This window comes from Ipomoea nil, unplaced genomic scaffold (genome assembly GCF_001879475.1).
Source record: "Ipomoea nil cultivar Tokyo-kokei standard unplaced genomic scaffold, Asagao_1.1 scaffold3017, whole genome shotgun sequence".
Lineage (NCBI taxonomy): Eukaryota > Viridiplantae > Streptophyta > Magnoliopsida > Solanales > Convolvulaceae > Ipomoea > Ipomoea nil.
Window position 1 is genome coordinate 996,081 of NW_017619445.1, and position 20,251 is coordinate 1,016,331.

The window sequence follows — 20,251 nt, forward strand, 5'->3', positions numbered from 1 at the left end:
GTAGGAGGGGAGTAACGAGGCTAATCAGTGCGAAATTAATGGCAATAATGAGTCCCACCGTTGTGGAAGGTGGTCCAACATGGAGGAGACGGGAATTCGACATGAACTCTCATGATTAAGGCATTTAAAGCATTTATAGCTTCATTTATAGCATTGATGATAGGGTGAGCATTTCATTCTTCTTGTACAAAAAGGCTTGAGAAGCTCTGAAAAAAGGGTTAAGCGCTTTGAGTATACACGAGTTGAGAGAACAAGCAAATTTCCAGCAAGCTATTAACTTTTCCGGTAGTCTTAGCCTACCGGTTGGCTGCTTTGGGTTCCACAAAACCAACAGTATGCTTTTAGGATAACACCACCATATGTAATTAATTTTTTGTGCAAAGTTATTCCCATCAAATGCACATCTTTTATGATGATTAACGGTGTTAGTCAAAGTAACTCAGAGTGCACTTTTGTATAACGATTGTGAATTTTCTCGTAAATTAAATGTGTTAGTTAAGGTAAAAAAATATGAGGTTCAAGTAAGAATAAGTTCCCACGTAAAAAGTAGAGACCAATTTGATCCATCCATTTGGGTATACCAATAGTTAATAGTTGTCAACAAAGAATGAAAAAAGGAGCGTATGTGGTCATTTTTATAAATATTATAAACTTGAAAGTTTGCAATAATTATAAAACTAACTCATATTTTTGTTACTAAAATCCTTAACCGATGAACCCTTATGAATAGTCGGACCAATCTTCGCTTTTTACAAGATGTTTGTTCTCATTTGAACATACCCCTTATAATTAATATGGAAAGGTCAATACCGGTGCATTTTACATGGATACAACTAAAAAAAGTTTTAGAACTTGTACTAAGTGCAATGAAAATATTGTCTCGCGATGTTTTTATTGCATTCAGTTTAAACCCCAAAATTTTTTGTTGAAAAATTAGTTTAAAGAAACTATATTTAATTGTTATTTTGAGGTTTTGTTTCAGAGTTAATTCTAATAACAATGGTCCTCTGATTATATTGATTTTCCAAAATTAATCTTCGACATTTAATTTGGACACTTTACGTTTCTTGACTTTCAATTTCTTTTCAATTGAGGTTCTTCGTCAAATTACGGTAAATTGGACTTTAAATGAAATGGTAAAGTAGTCATTTCATTTGCCTAATGTATAATTCTTCGTATTTCTTCCTTGTATGCGCGACTTCGGACATCAGATTTACTTAATTGCTTAATCCCTAAATCCACTCGAAAAACAAAATTTTATTAGGGATTAAGCAATTAAGTGAATCTGATGTACAAAGTCGCGTATACAAGGAAGAAATACGAAGAATTATACATTAGGCAAATGAAATGATTACTTTACCCTTTCATTTAAAGTCCACTTTACCGTAATCTGACGAAAGGACCTCATTTGAAAATAAATTGAAAGTCAAGGGACGTAAAGTGTCCAAATTAAAAGTCAGTGACTAATTTTGAAAAATTAATATATTCAGAGGAACATTGCTGAAATTAACCCTTTTGTTTCACTATTACTAAAAAGAGTTACTACACATCCAATTTACGTTGATTTTGGACTAATCGACGCAAAATGTTAACGAAATTAAGTAAACTAGTATTTGTCCCGTGCGATGCACGGAAAATATGTTATAAAAATATACATTATATGAGGTTTATTCATATATAAAATTTTTGTTATTTAATAATTATTATGTGTGAATTCCTATGATAAAATTATGAACATAAATATATTTACAATTAAAATAATATTTAAGGTGGGTGATTACTACAAATCTTAAACTATATTAAAAATTTAGTACATAGTATTTAATATTATAAAATTTTAAGAACTTAGTAAACTACAATAGTAATTGAATTACAATTTTAGAGTCACCACGGATAAAATTTTTTAGACCTTTGAGATTTCTACTCTAGATGTAGTAACATACAATTGACCTTTAAAGACCAAAATCACAATCTTAATTAGTTAGAACATTGATTTTTTTCTTCAAAATACTATCGAATTAAGTGTGTAATCAATAAAAGATGAAAACTAATAATTCGAGAATATAATCTTAATGTTACTAAGCCTACTTCACGTCAATTAAGTTGGAGAGTGTTGTTGGATAGTATCCGATGAATCCACGAATAACGCATCTCTATCTCCGTAGTCCTCAATATGCACATCAACAATCTTAAATATTAAGCCACATAGCTATGCTATATATTAATTTCAAACTTATATACTTTGAGGTTGCATGCATGCTTCTTAAAGTCATATGGCTTTAAGATGTGAAAATTAAATGTTGCATTTAATTTTCACATCTTAAAGTAATTTTCACATCTTAAAGCCCATTTAATTTTCACAAGACTTTAATATCTTAAAGTCATATGGTCTTGTGAAAATTAAATGCAACATTCAATTTTCACAAGACCATATAGCTTTATTATATATAGGATATAATATATATTATTTTCTACGTCAATTTTGTCAAAAAAATCAACATAGTAAATATTAATTAAAAAAATAAGTTATAGGTTAAAGTGTCATCCCGCATCATGAACCATTCCTGATTATTCATGGCGCATCATGATCTTTAATAAGTGATGTTTAGAGCTATAAACCATAAAAAAAAAAAAAAAAAAAATTTGTCTAGAACTTTTTACAGGTTTTCTACATGTTACCGGTAATAATATTATTGACATGAAATTTTTTATTAGTTTTTTTTTTTTTTTTGTATTTTTCTTCTTTCACCTTCGTATTATTATTTTTTTCGTATTTTTCCTAAACGTATAGGCCTGCTTTGCGTTTTTTATTTCTCGTTTCTGCGATGCCAAACTCCGCAGAGCTGGCTTATACAGAGCATGCATGATCGGAGAAACGCGAAGCGAAAAACACAAAACATGCCTATACGTTTAGGAAAAAAGAAAAATACGAAAAAAATAATAATACGAAGGCAAAAGAAGAAAAAATACCAAAAAAAATTAATAAAAAATTTCATGTCAGCAATATTATTACCGGTAACCTATGGAAAACCTGTAAAAAGTTCTAGACGGACAAAAAATTATGGTTTATGGTTCTAAATATCACTTATTAAAGATCATGGTGCGGCATGAACAATTAAGAATAGTTTATGGTGTGAGATTACAGTTTTGCCTAAGTTATATTTTATACATTGGTTATTGGACTAACCGACGTATATAGTATTTTTTTTAAAATTAAATAAATATTATGTCAATTCACCATCAACCGACGTAATACACACACATTAGACGCCGGGTTATACAAATCGACATATGATATGTATTTTTAAAAAAATTAAAATATGTTTACGTCGATTCCTTGTGAATCGGCATATTATATATTTATTTAAAAAATTAATACAAAGTTATGATATAATGTATATCCACTATTTAATACACACACACATAAACACAAATTAAAAACAAACACACACACGCACACGTCAATTTATACAAACTGATGTTAACGTAATTTTTTTTTTTTATTATATACTACTTCGGGTACATCCGTTTTAGTTAAAACTGATGGAGTATATGTTTTAAAATTAGCTTTAGCCATATACCTAAAATCCCATCACTTCCAAAAATTTTATCATCTTAGCTTTTTCCTACTTCAAAATTTACCACAGTCGTTGTAGCCATTGTCATCGTTGCCAAATAGCTGTAGTTACATGTCCCCTGTCGTCATCGCTAAGCCACTACCACCATCGCCAAGCAGTTGCCATTCGCTAAGCCACAATAGATCTACCGCTACTACGATTGTTGTGGTCCGCTGCCATTGCAAAGCACTATATATCGCTGTCACCATTGGATTTATTTTTTTCAAATTTTTGAATATCTTTTAAGAATTTTGAATATATTTTCAAATGTTTCATTGATTTTTCAAAATTTAAATATATATTTTCAAATTTTAATATATTTTTTCAAATTTGGTTGGATTATTTTATTGAATTTATGATTATTTAGTATATTGTTGTTGAATTTAGGGTTATTTAATATTATTGTTCCATAATTTCCAATTCTATCATGAAGTTTAATTTTATGATATAAACTTTAGATCATATTTCTTAATTTGCTCACAAAGATTAAGGAAAGGAACATGACTTCTTAAGTTTTATCATAATGGTTGTAATGACTCTTATTGAATAAAACTTTAACCTACATGCAAGTTTTATGTCACTTGATTCTTCAACTTATTTGATAATTGTTTCATCATAAAGAAAATTTTCAGTTGAATCTAATTGAGTAAAGCTTTAGCCCACAGCCAAGTTTTATGTCACTAGATTCTTCTAGCTATTTAGTAATTGAGATTAAATATTATCATTTGGGTTTAATTAGATTTAATAGAATTAAAACTTTAGTCCACAGGCAAGTTTTATGTCAATAAATCTCTCAATCCATTAGATAATAATTTTATCACAATTCTTAGAATTTATAAATTTAGTTCAATTATAATTCTAAGTTTCATGGTTTGCATTGACAAAACATGTTGTCAGTCACTTCCCAAAATTTAGCCACTTTTATTAATTGATCCACGAATATTGCTCGGTTCTTCGGACTGACTGTAGTAAGTTACGTGATTTAACATTACCTCTTTTGGATTTCAATAATAATAATGTATCTTTTGAGCCAAATTCTAACTTGGTTTTAGAAGGTGTATTTTATTTTATTTTTTAGTATGTCCAACTATGGTGGGGAATTATATCTTCATTATTTAGTTGGACTTTAATTGGAAAAAAAATTTGATTATTTAGTATGTCCAACTAATGGTGGGGAATTATGTCTTCATTTGTTAGTTGGTCAAATCAATTATGAGTATGTATATTATTAAGTTCATTTTATTAATTTCGCTGAAGAATATCTTAATCAGTGGGAGTGATCATTTAGAAAAAGATAATTAAGATACTCCACTAAAGATTATGGATTTAATTATTGTCTTCATACATCTCAAATTGGATTGTATGTCAAACAATAAGTCCAAAAGATTCCACAAGTATTAATCTTGTATTTGTTCATATAAATTCATAAGTTTAAATTATTGAACATTTAGTTGTGCAACATATTTATGAAGATGTTATAACAATATTAAGGAATTTATTAGAACAAAAGAATTTAATTTGTGGTGCACTATCATTTAATAAATTCATATTAAGGAATTTATTAGAACAAAAGCATTTAACTTGTGGTGCACTATCATTTAATAAATTCTTCAAGTGAATAGAGTCTGGTAATTAGTATCTGTTCATAAATTACTTTCTCAACCAACTGAAGCACAAAGAGTCAACGCCACCTCCACGAAGGCTCGAACCTACTCCCTTCCATATAAGAATGCAACTCGGTTGCCATTAGACCACAAGGTGCTAAATTAAACTATTTACGGATTATAGTTATATTATTGTGTAACTAGTATTTTCACCCGTGCATTGCACAGAATGAATTTGTTATAATATTTTAAGAATATTTGGATCGATATACAATTGTATAAATTATAACATCGAATATTATATAGTGCAATTGAAGAATTGAGTTGGATCGATTATATTTTTTTATGCTACCATTGCTTGAATTCGAGCAAATAATTGTCCAATTAATCGCTAACGTGTAGATATATGCATCCGGTGCTGAAACTTTAGAGATTTTATATATAAGTGTTTAGGATTTGTATCAATTGGGCTAATTAGCTCGTTGTCTAGCAACTCAGTTATATAAATTATTTTTATGGAAGATATATATTTTTTATGTAGATATATAGCAATTTTGTCATCTTTGTATAAAAAAAATCACTGGCTTGAATTACACATTATTGAAAACCTCTTTGTAGACGACATTGGTAGTAGTAACAGAATTTTGTCCATTCCGGTCTAGAGCTAAAACCTTCAGGCCATCAGGATGGGTGACTCGAGAAAAAGCCACGTACACCTGAAGGGCAATCTCGTATCAGAAGGCGTGAGAGACATTCAGAGGATAAGAACTTTGGTTCCTTGATGTGTCTCATTAACTATTCTTGTTTCGACAATGTAATCTGCCAATTTTGTGACGATGAGGCGCGTACCGTTGCAAAGACCAAGAGAGTGGTCTATGTTCCGCAATAACATAACAGCTGCACCAAGAGTCGCAACTTAAATATGTTCCATCTTGTGCAGTGTTCATGTCGCATATGTACTGATTAATTTGATCAGCGACATCTAAAGTCAGTGAGAGGATCGCTCGGCCTTCTAGATGCGACTCATCAAGGTGCAAATTTGTTACGAAAATGTTAAGTTCTGAATCGAATCCTATACTATTTTAATTTTTAAAGTCGAGTGTTGAATCAAATCGTATAATATTTTAATTTTTAAATGCTTTTTGTTTTCTAAATTAGATATTTAATAAAACATTTTTTAATTATGGGGATGTAACTCATATGGTAGAGCGCTTGCTTCGCATGCGAGAGGTACAAGGATTGATACCCTGCATTTTCAATGCAAAAATGTTGAATCAAATCATATACTATTTTAATTGGCAAATGCTTTTTGTTTTCTAAATTATAGATATAAATGAAGCATTTTCAATTATGGGGATGTAGCTTAGATGGTAGAGTGCTCGCTTAGCATGTGAGAGGTATGGGGATTGATACCTCGCATCTCCAATTCTTATGTAATGTACATGTTTTATGTGGTGCAAATTTGTTACAAAAATGCCGAGTGTTGAATCGAATTGTATAATATTTTAATTTTAAAATGCTTTTTGTTTTCTAAGTTATAGATATTTAATGAAGTGTTTTTCATTATGTAAATGTAGTTCATATGGTAGAGCGCTTGCTTTGCATGCAAGAGGTATAGGGATTGATACTCCATATCTCCAATCCTAATATAATTTGCAAGCTTTACACGGTGCAAATTTGTTCTGAATCGAATTGTATAATATTTTAATTTTCAAAGTCGAGTTTTGAATCGAATTGAATACTATTTTAATTTTAAAAGGCATTTACGATTATGGGGATACATGTAGTCTGCAAGCTTTACACGGTGTAAATTCGTTACAAAAATGTTGAGTTTTGAATCGAATTGTATAATATTTTGATTTTCAAATGCTTTTTGTTTTCTAAATTATAGATATTAAATGAAGCATTTTTCATTATGAGGATGTAGCTCATATGGTAGAGCGCTCGCTTTGCATACGAGAGGTAACATAATTTGCATGCTTTACTTGGTGAAAATTTGTTCTGAATCAAATTCTATACTATTTTAATTTTCAAATTCGAGTGTTGAATCAAATCGTATAATATTTTAATTTTTAAATGCTTTTTGTTTTCTAATTTAAAGATATTTAATGAAGTATTTTCAATTATGGGGATGTAGCTCATATGGTAGAGTTGTAGAGTGCTCGCTTAACATACAAGAGGTATGAGGATCAATATCCTGTATCTCTAATATTGCAATAATTATTATATTATTATCCTCCTCCTCCATTATTTATTATTATTATTATTATTATTATTATTATTATTATTATTATTATTATAAATTTCATTTTATTATTACATAATAATAATAATAATAATAATAATATAATAATAACAACAACAACAACCATAATAATAACATTATTATTATTATTATTATTATTATTATTATTATTATTATTATTATTATTATAATATAAAATTTTGTTACCAATTAAGCTTTATTAATTTTTTTACCAATTAATTAGTATTCATATTATTTTGAACGGGGAAGTTGAAGATGACGCTTTTACTTTTATTAATAGTACTAGTTGTTTTACGCGCTTTGCGCGAATGAGATAATATCCAATGATTATTTTTAAATTATTATTTCAAAGTATATCAATGTAATATTATATCGGAGATGTTCATGTATGAGTAAATAAATATTGAATTTATGTATTTAAATCGATACTTTAAAGTATATAAATCCAAGATAATATATGAGAGATTGATTATATTGTCATTAAAATAAATGTTTGCAACTTTATAATAACGCTAGTCTAAATACTTAGTCTAAAAACGATAATCTAAATAAATACTACTTTTGGTTTAAATTTCTCTAATTCTTCTTAATTCTCCTTTGTGTAGCATTGTCATTGTCTTCATCTTCAGTACGTGTCCTCCTTTTTTTTTTCTTTTTTTTTTTCTTTTTTTATTGGTAGTGTATCATGTGTAATTGGGTTACTGGTGGTAGCATAGATGGATTCATCATGCAATGAGATTATGGTGTAGGAAGATTTAGATTTGTCTTGTTGTGTATATGATGAGATCTTAATAACTCTTTATCTTACAAACACCTATTAATATTTGGTAGTGGTAGTTTTTCCCCTACATGTTTCATGCGTTGTGAGATGTGTCATAGGTTATCATGTGAAAGTATTGAATAAAATATTAATATTTGTATAAAATACTTGGTAAATAAATATATATAACATATTTTATTATAACTTTAATATTTAATTACAAGATAATGTACCAGGACTATGTGGTCTAATGGTACCCGGGTTGGACTTCCATTTGGAAGGTTGTAAGTTTGAGCCTCAGTGGAGGCGTTAAATTACAAGATAATGTAAAAAGAAGACAACGGACAATGTAGTGAATATAATAAATTAATAAATTTGAAGGTAATGAATCTTTGAATTGAAGAAAATAAAGATAATATAACTAATGAAATTATATCACTTTTAAATTTTTTATAATGAATATTTTTTTTTTCTTTGAATTGAAGAAAATAAAGATAATATAACTAATGAAATTATATCACTTTTAAATTTTTTATAATGAATATTTTTTTTTTAAAATAAAGGCGTTATATACATCTAATTCTAAATTAATTAAATGCATATGTATTATTTTTTGTTGTAGCTGCTAATTTATTTAATTTAATAAGAGTAATAAAGTGGTGTACATACTTTTCATCAACAATAAAGAAATCATTGGTTTTTTTTTTTTTTTTTTTTTTTTTTTTTTTTTTTTTTAATTTACATTCGTTGTTTAGACAAATTGTTTTGAGAGATTGTCAATGACAATTGTTACAGGCCTATCAATAGAGGATGATAATAAATAATTCAAAATATGTAGTTAGAATAGATATTGTTATAATGATATAGTAAAAATTAACTTTCAAGTTTCTTTAGAAGTTTTCATGCATTGATAAAATTCTGATGTGTAAACTTGTTCAATTGGAGCCAGTGGGATGTCAACATTGTCAATTCTTTGGAAAATGATCCTATCGTTTTAGAGTCCAGGTGTAATTGTATTTATGATCAACAACTTTGTAATTAGGTCACGCATGTCTGACAATGATGTAAGAACAATTTTGTCCAATAAAAAAATAGTATAATATTTGTAAAGTAATGTACAATTGTACCATTATAAAAATACATACAAAAAATATTGATACCATAACGACCTAAATCATACCAATGCAAAAATATAATTGAAATATTAAGTTTTGTTCTGATCTAAATAATCAAAAGAAGCTTAATTAAACGAAAAAAAAAACTTAACCTAAATTTGTTTTTTTTTAAATGCGTAAAAATCAAATAATTTTTAAAGTTCTTGATTTATAATCTTTGATGTTTAACTTTGAATGTTATGTATTTAGTCAGACTAATTATTTGACTAAAGTTTATGTTAGATTTTATATTATATATATATTTAATACATTTTAACATATTCGTAGTATATATATATATTTTTTTTGGGTTTCGTAGTATATATTTAACAATTATGCCAACTCTAATTCGGATGAGGTTCGAACCTAAGACCTTTCTTATAGAAATTAATGAGTAAGTTAAAAATAATAAATAGTTAACGGAATATCCCGTTACTAAAGTTTATAGAGTAAATACCAGCCAAGGTCCCTCGAGTTTGGTGGTTTCACCACCTATAGTCCCTAACTTTTGTAATTACCATCCGTAGTACTCCGAGTTGCAAAATCTAACCTGCTGCCATCCTTCCGTTAATTCCTTCCGTCTCAACCGTCTAAAGCTGGGGTAGATATGTCTTTTGACATAAAATAAAACATTCAGAAATTAAAAAAGCACTAATTCTTGATGGTAAGATAATTTTCTTCATTGATGATACGCCGGCGGGGATTTCGCCATAAAATCTGTTGTTATTGATCTCCAACCGCGTGAAATTCTATGCTACTTTGCTTGGAAGTTGGCTAGAGAATGAGTTGTCGCTCAGCATCACGCTAGTCAAGTTCTTCAGAGAATGGGTTTTGTTTTCACACGCTGTTATCCCAATCAGAGCCTTGCCAGCGCACAAAATCTTTCCGGTGAACCTATTACAAAATCAGAGGAAGAAACCCTCTGCATTTTTATTTTATTTTGGTACAAACAACCCTCTGCAAAATTAGAGGAAGCAACCTATTGCAAAATCAGAGATGGGATTAAGCCTATGCTTGGTGAAATTTCACAATTCAAGAGATTCTTTGTAACTCTCCAAAGCCGCCTGGGATTTCGACAGTCAAATTGTTCATTGACAAATCGACCACAGACAATCTCGAAGACTCTGTAAAACAAATCGACTGCGCTGCTCTTCATCCACGGCAGCGCCTTCCACCGCCACTTCTCAACCGCCGCGACCTCGCTCAGATCCGAAACCTGGTTTATCTCACCCTTCCACCTTCATTCCAGCTCCGACCATGTGGGCGGTGGCAGCATCGGTGGCCAGAAACGTCGGCAAGTCCTTCTGGATGGTTCCCCTGAGCGGGGGTACTACAAGCGGGACCCTCACCTCCAGCTGTGTAGCTTAGCCGGAGCAACACCTCTAAGCACCATCTTCAGCAAGAATCTCACCCACCTCGCCACCGCCATGTCTCATTCCTCAGCCTTCCTCTGCCCAACCTCCGCCACTTCCACCTCCTCTATTTCTTGAAATTCCAGTCCCATTGCGGCGGCGGCGCCCTCGCCGCTCACCACTAGTTCACCTATTTTCCTTGACCGGAAAACCCAATGAAGGTATTTTGTGCTTTTTTAATTTTGAATGTTTTGTTTTATGTCAAAAGACATATCTACCCCCGCTTTAGACGGTTGAGACAGAAGGAATTAACGGAAGGATGGTAGCATGTCAGATTTTGCAACTCGGAGGACCACGGATGGTAATTACGGAAGTTAAGGACTATAGGTGGTGAAACCACCAAACTCGAGGGACCTTGGCTGGTATTTACTCAAAGTTTATACTAACGGAGTTTAAGTTATTTAAGGGAAGAAAATAATATAATAGAGGGTAAATAAGGAAAATCATTAAAAAAAAAATACTAAAATCAAATTAATATGAACCATTCATTTTAAGAAACAATACTACTGACATTTTTTCTTTTGTTCCAATTAAGGGCCTAACATTATTGGTTCTTATTAGAATTGTAGATAGAGTATAGATTATTAATAGTATAGATTATTATTATTATTATTACGATGATGACAGAGATTATTTCCAATCAGTTATAAAGATAAAGATTACAATACTAAGAAGAGTTAGGAAACGTAAAACTCTCCTAACTAATAGACTAACTCTAGTCAAGTAATCTCACACCACACAAACAATAACCAATTACAATAAGGAAATAAATGTCTAATAATAACATTATTAACACACCCCTCAAGCACAAGGTTGGTGTGAGACAACATTGAGTTTGTCCCTAAGAGCCTGAAAGCGCGGGCGTGGCAGCGGTTTGGTGAATATATCTGCAAACTGATCTTTAGTAGACACAAAGTTTACAACGAAGTCCCCCGACGCCACTTTGTCCCGAACGAAGTGATAGTCCATTTCAACATGTTTTGTCCTGGCGTGAAAAACCGGATTACCGCAGAAATACGTGGCACCTAGGTTATCATACCACAAGGTAGCAGGATGACCAGAATGCAACCCAAGCTCACAGAGTAGCGAAACAACCCAAGTGACCTCTACCGAGACATCTGCTAGGGCCTTGTACTCGGCCTCGGTGGAGGAGCGTGCAACGGTGCGCTGTTTCCTAGAAAGCCAGGAGACGAGATTGGACCCTAAGAACACGGCATACCCAATTGTACTCTTTTTTGTCTATCGTACAGCCGGCCCAATCTGAATCAGAGAAAGCATGTATGGCGGAGGATGAAGATGCTATAAGACGTAAATCTTAGTCAAGAGTGCCTTTGACATACCGGAGCACTCGTTTTAGAAGACACCAATGCTCGTCAGTTGGAGAATGCATGAACTGACACAGCCGATTAACCGCGTAGGATAGGTTAGGCCGAATGATAGTTAAGTACTGCAGGGCACCCACAATGCGCTGATACTGTATCGGATTATCATACAGATTATTCGAAGGTGCAACAGCCTAAGTGACAGCAGTAGGAGTGGCTAACGGCTTACCGTCCATCATTCCTGCTCGATTGAGTATGTCTCCCATGTAGCGTCGCTGTGATAGTAGCAGACCCCCATCTACCTTTAGCGTCTCAATGCCAAGAAAGAACCTCGGAGTGCTAGGTCTCTAATCTTAAACGTAGTGGAAAGCCGATGAAGTAGAATATAAATTAGAGTGGCATCATTCCCCATCATGATGATGTCGTTGAAATAGACAAGGAGAAAAACCCGTGACGGGCCGACGGCGTAGTGAAAAAGTGACACATCCGTCTTGGACGGCAAGAAACCTGCAAAGGCCAAGAAATCATGCAATATCTTGAACCAAGCCCGTGGGGCTTGCTTGAGACCGTATAGGGAGCGCTGTAGATGACAGACATGGTCGGGGTGCATTGGATCTTCATACCCTGGCGGCTACTTCATGTATACCGTTTCTGCTAAGTGTCAAGTTGACGTAGCGTCCAACCATTTGACACGGCTAAAGAGAGTAGTATGCGAACCGTAGTCGGTTTGACAACAAGGGTGAAAGTGTCAAAGAAATCTTCTCCTGCGACCTGATTGAAGCCCTTGGCAACAAGACGCGCCTTATAGCGCTCGACTGAACTTTCTGCGGTGCGTTTCGTGCGAAAAACCAATTTGCACCAGATTATGTTCATGTGTGGTTCAGCCGGGACTAGCCGCCAAGTGTTATTGTGTAGGAGTGCATTGAATTCCTGATCCATGGCATCACGCCATTGAGGATGACCCACAGCCCGTGAGTAGCAAGTAGGGCCAGTAGTAGCAGTTAGGGCATGGAACTGTTCGTTTGTGCCCCGCGTCATGTGCCGAAGTCGCATGACGTGACCACGTTCTTGTGATGGAGCACGAGTGGAACGTGTTGCGGTCGGTGCAGGCCCGGTGGGACCCTCTATAGCCAATGGGGCGGGCCATTGGTGTGGGCTCCGGTGCCAAGGGTGGTAGTGCAGCCGCAAGTGGTTGCGAGTTTTGGGGCACTAAAAGCCCAACCACCCATGGCGCCGAATTGGCCGCTTGTTGCGGTTTAGCTTGTAACGCCGAGTCTGAAAAATGAAACACAAATTCGTCAAACCGGACATGGCGACATATGTAGATTTTTCCAATTGTTAAGTCCATGCATATATAGCCCCTATAAGATGGTGGGTAACCTAAGAAGATACAGGGAGCCAATCGATACTCTATCTTGTACCAATTGTAAGGCCGAAGATAGGGGCAACATCGGCACGCGAAGACTCGTAGAAACGTGTATGGAGGTTACACTTTCTAGACACGTGAGTGTGGGCTTTGAAACTGTAACACCGAGGATGGTAAATAATTTATAAGGCAGGTAGCTGTTTCAAAAGCATAGTCCTAGTATTGTAGGGGTACTGAGCTTTCAGCGAGTAGAGCTAGCCCGGTTTCAACAATATGTCTGTTTCGGCACTCAACTCTACCGTTTTGTTCATGCGTGTAAGCACAGGATTGCCTATGGTTTATGCCAAGGGATTGGAAAGTTTTATGTAATTTGCGGTATTCACCCCCTAAATCGGATTGTATGGACTTGATAGAATGCGAGAATTGGCGTTCTACTATGACACGGAACAACTCAAAATTTTTATAAATATATGATTTTACCCATAAGGGATAAAACCAGGTAAGATATCATTGTAGTCACCCATCACAATCCATGGTAGCATATTCTAGGCAGCCAACATATGAACCATTTGCCACGCCTCTCTCCTCTGGTGTCGTTGAGGGAAGCCATAATATCCCATAAACCGCCAACACGGTTTACCCACATCTAAGGCTAACTTAGTATCAATATGGTTTGATGAATATCCAGTTATCTCCAATTCCACAGTATTCGACCAAATGTGTAACACCCCTAAAATTTAAAACTTTGAATGCTTATGAAATAAAGGTAATACTATCATTAAGTCCCGAAACAGAGCATAACTAAACATAAGTGTTGGGGTGCTATGCCACATCTGAGCTGGAGAACTCAGATGCACAGGCTAAACTATCTAAACATCAGAAATCCTCGAATCAATGTCAAGTACATCATCATGGCACGCAGGCCGAAAAGGAACTAAACTAACTAAGCCTCGGGTCCTCTAGCGCGCTCCGGAGCTACTCATCTGTGCCTGAAAGCCAAATATATATGTTTAGCGAATAATGCTGGTAACCCACTCCAACGCGTTAAAATACAATATAGGTAGATATATATATATATATATATATATATATATATATATATATATATATATATATATATATATATATATATATATATATATATATATATATATATATATATATATATATATATATATATATATATATATATATATAAGGAAAACCATTTTGAAGCCGGAATACATATATACTTATGAGACTCTAATTTAAAACCGAGAATAGACTCAATCAAGCAAGGGTAGACGAATTCATCAGGCATAATTATGCACATAGAGATACTAGCATACACCCTACGGTCACAAGACTATTTCATATCAATCGTATCAGTATTCAATCACTATCTCAAACACATAAACACATTTGGTGGTGTCGCAGGACCCTTCACGCGCCCATACACGAAGCGCCAATGCATATAGCTTTGCCATGGCCCCGAAGCACCCTGCCTGTACCGTAACACAAGGAGATTGATCGCAACCAATCGATGAATCGCAACTCATTTATAACGTTTGATCGCAACCAAACGGTGGACCGCAGCCCGAATAGTATGTATATCTGATCGCAACCAGATTATGGACCGCAGCCCTATATATATATATATTTATATACCCGTCCGATCGCAACCGGCCGGGTTAACAGCCGATGGTTCTCAACCCATCCAACTGCCTGTATAGCCAATTAATCGCAACCAATTAGGGTATCATGCACAAATAACACATAGCCAAGCACATGCAACCTACATTAACACATAAGGAAGGGAAACCATACATACATAACCTATGCGTGGTCAACCACATTACTAGAGATACGCCTAAGGGGTTCATGCACCTTTCTCCTAGGCCAATGGGGTACCAATTCGACTAGCATGCAATACACAAGACTCTCTGATCCTACGAACGGTACCCGAAACATCAAACTAGACTCAGGCACAACAAACGGGGTCCAATGGGACACCACGGGACACGGGGAAACATCAAACGGGGAAAACCACCACGTTCCACATTGGAATTCCAGCGGGTGGCCGACGGGTGGAGGGCCACCCGCCGGCGGCACATCACGAGGCAGCGGGTGCCCGGCGGGCAGACGCCTGCCCGCCGGCTACCCGCTGCAGGCGGCCTCATGGGGCAACGGGTAGGTGGCGGGTACACCTGCCCCCACCTACCCCCCACTGACTCTTATGTAATAATTCGGTCCCGGGATCCCTCGTGGAACCCGAAACCATGTCCAGACACATTTAAACACAAACGACGACACCACGTAATCAAGTAATGGGTTATAACCAAGAATCACATTAAACACATCCTAACATGACTTCTAAACATACCAAGACCCAATACCCGATCATGCAAAATTCCACCCAAACATACCAAGAATAACACAATACGAAATCCACGTTTTAACCCTAGGGCTCTAGTCATATTTAAAGCACAAGATCATAATTTATCTTAAAATCAAGAACATCAAGATTATCACATAAGCATCAAGATCAACACATAAATATCAAGATCATCTCATAAACATCAAGATTATCTCATAATCATCATAAAAGCCTTATCGAGACACAAACATCGAATTGCATATCAAAGGAGCCAAAGAAGAAGATTATAGCAAGGAAAATAGGTTTTGTTGAGACATGGGTTACCTCTTAGCCTTAATTAGAATCCTTGGCTACTAAGGTTCTTTCTCTAAGATCTCCTCTTCGTGATTACTCCTACGTTTGGTGATAGGGGAATTCTTGTGTGGTGGAATCTATTGTGGTGTGAATTCTAGGTGCCTCCTATGTCCTTATATATTTCTAAGAGTCTTAGCTGGGCCTGAATGGTATGGATTTACTTATTCTATTCCTTATAGGACTAAGGGTTTGGTTTAGGGATAAGGGTCCATGATCCATGGTGGACCCTTCTTAATTAATTAAGGGAATTCAATTCTCTTTTAAGGGTAAGTAATTAAATAATTAGTTTGGGTTAGAGGCCGTAACACGGGGTGTTACAAAATGAGTGTCAGTCCCCCTCTGTGACCCATGACATCCACCGCAAAAAGATGTCATGGCCCAACTGAACACGTATTACCTCAATCCTGCTCTTATTAATAAAGGTCTCTATAAGATAAATCACTTCCGGCTTCTTAGAACGAACAAGGTCTGTAAGCATGTGAACTGCCGTCGGGTTGCCAAGCCCCTGGCAATTCCAACTTAGAAAACTCATAATCCTAGGCGGGCTTGCATTGCAAGACCCGCATCCATCTCGTTTTTTTACCATGATGCATCACAATCCATTATAGAGTCAGCAACGCTTAACTCCCTTTCACCATCACCAACTCTACGTCACTTCTGTTCAACCACTACAACACTTGGTATCCCATCATGAACACTATCACTAGGCATAGTACCAGATACAAGTCCTTTACCTTTATCAACTTTCTCATGAGTAGTCTGAACCTCATCCTCCTCCGTGATTGGCGCTCTCCAGTTCTGGCGTTCAGTATTGGACTCATGCGCAATCCACCTTTGTCCAGCCTTAGAGGCTACTCTTCTGGATCCTGCCTGCAGCCAAGCTCCAAAAGGCCTTTCTGCTTTCAAATCAAAACCCTGGGCAATTTTTGGGCAATACTTGTCTCCATGTCTGATTTACCCAGCATATAAAGCAAAAAGTCGACAGCCTCTCATAACGAAAATCCACAAAAGCCCAGCCTTCGTTCTTCTTTTTAAGCTTCATTTGCTTCTTCAAAGACTTTGTGATGTCGAGTGATACCCGAACTCAATAGAACTGTCTCATAGAGCCATCAAAGTTTTTTTCGTCAGTATGCACAAGAGTGCCCAAGAAAGAACCTATAGCTAATACCACGACCTCCGATCGAAAACCGATGGGGAGGGTGTGAATCTGAACCTAGAAATCTACGGGTTTTAGCGGGGTAGACTCTGGATCTTCTTCTGGCTGGAGCCTTTTCATGATTTGCAGACATTGCTCATAAGTCCAGGGCCCCTCGTTGATGATCCGATCAATGTCAGATTCGTGGTAGAAACGGAAAAGGAATCGACGCGACTCAAGTTGGAGCATACTTACTCCCATAGATGGCCTCCAAACCAATGCCATAGTGTCTTCGAAGAATGGAAAACGAATAGGCTTTGCAGTAGCAGGCCTACCCACCGCATAATACCCAACGTCCCCTTCCGTTCGATTCACAGAGACATTTGGAAGTTGCATGGAGACGTCCTTGTCATCAACATCAACGAGGGTGAGAGTCACACAAAGGTTAGAGATGTCAGATGACGACATGGTTGTCGGAAACAGCGAAAAGCCAAAAACCCTAGAAGACGAAAAACTCATGAAGGTAGCAAGAGAAAAACCGTTTCTACACACTAAATTATTCTAAAATCTCATTTTAGGTTGAGGTTCTTAGCCCAATAACTTTCAATAGTCAAATTATATATGAATCATGATCCATTATTATAATATTATAAGTTTATTAAAATTCAAATATATCAAATAGTGTATATACTCATTATAATAATATTATAAATTCATTAAAATAGTATAAATATGCTAATTATCACATAAATACTAATCTCTATTTTTGTATAAAAACAATCAATGTTAAAAAATATATTGTTAAAATATCTTTTTGAATTTTTTTAATTATCCTCATATTGATATATTCTCTCAGTTTATTGTTTCAATAGTTTTGTAATTAATTTATAATAATGACTTAATGAATATGTAGTTATGCTTTATGCTGATATTTAATGGGTAATTATTTAGAAATTAGCTTGTATTTCATATTTTCATTTGAGTCTTAGCTATTTACTATAGACTTGTAGTATTGATAATATGAATCTTTTGTATTATAAAAAAATAAACCTCCCGTGTTTCCTTTTAGGTCTATTAGTATTATTATTGTAAAAATGAACATTAAATATTATATAAATGAACTATTTTAGTATTATAAAACTAAACTATAAGTATTATGAAAATGAATTGAACTTCTTAATGAACCTATTTGAAATCTATCATTACAGTGTAATAATATTAAATTGTGAAAATAAAACTATAGTATTTTGTGAATAAACTTATAGTATTTTAAAAATGAACATGTAATATGCATAATAAAAGTGAACTTACAGTAGTGATTAATGTAATTATACATTAATTTAAAACAATAATAAATTATCAATGTTGATGGGGTCACGGGACCTTGGGGATCGATTTTATTAGATTAATCTTGGCCCAATGGGGTAAGAAGGAAGCTTAATCGTTATGTTATGGACGCGTGTCCAACATACATTGTGGACACGGAACGGTGTCGTAAGTGGCATCGTTATCTTCTATCAATTTTTTTTTTTTTTTTTAAAATTTCAGGCCGCTTCGTTATAGGAGCATATGTTCATAATTTTATCATTATATGTTATAATTGTAAGTTTATAATGTTAGAAATCTGTGTTCATAATTCTATAATTGTACATTCATAATTTCATAACTGGACATTCATAATTCCGTAACTGTACATTCATAATTCAATAACTGTAAATTTATAATTTTTGAAGCTCTATGTTCACAATTTTAGAACTCTATGTTCATAATTTTATCACCATATGTTCATAATTGTAAGTTCATAATGTCAGAGCTTTGTGTTCATAATTCCACAACTGTACATTCATAATTCCATAACTGTACATTCATAATTCAATAACTGTACATTCATGATTTTCGAAGCTCTATGTTCACAATTTTAGAGCTCTATGTTCATAAATTTATCACTATATGTTCATAATTGTAAGTTCATAATGTCAGAGCTCTGTGTTCATAATTCCATAACCGTACATTTATAATTCCATAACTGTACATTCATAATTCCACAAACGAATAACGCCGTTAACGCCTTAACGGCGAGACAAAACCAATTTTTTTTTTTAAATTGGAATTCCGTCGTTTTCCCTGAAAACGACGTCGTTTTGGACTCGTGTCCACAATGCATAGTGGACACGAGTCCACAGCATAATTTGCCAAGGAAGTTTGGAGCAAAATATTATAACTAGGACCATGGGATTCTGGGGACCCATTTTATTGGATAAGTCTTGGCCCCAATGGGATGAAGAAGGAAGCTTGGGGCAAAATATTATAAATTATAAGAGGTGCTACTAGCAGGGGTATCGCACCCACAACCTCCCACTTAAAAACACAAGAACCAACCACCTAAGTTACCCAGATTTCATGTATTAAAAGGCATGATATGATGTCCTACATAGTTGTGTGAAGATCGATGACATCCAGGTAGTGGGGGGACACGTGTATGGCCAAGATTGAAAACTAACCGATGTCGTAAATTTGTCAACCATCTGCAAGGTCCTCCATACTATAAATAGGCACCCCTATTCACTCCTTAAGACATTCCCTTAGTTCACTCAATCGCCTGGTCCAGTGGCTTGAGGTCCTAGCAGTCTTTAGCTCATATATACCAAGGTTTGAACCCTAGCAATACCATTATTATTTCTAGTCCATTATTTGGACTATAACTTTTATTATTTATTTATTTATTATTTGAGCCGCTGTTTTGTGCCAGTATCTTGGGCTTTGTACGTACTCTTTTGAGCCTAACACCCTGAGCTAATAATTTCCATATCCGATTTATGGTGGATCCAATCCCAACAAAACCATCAAATGTATGTATCATTTTTTTTTGAAAGCTACTGACTCTATTACATTTTAGTTTCCGATT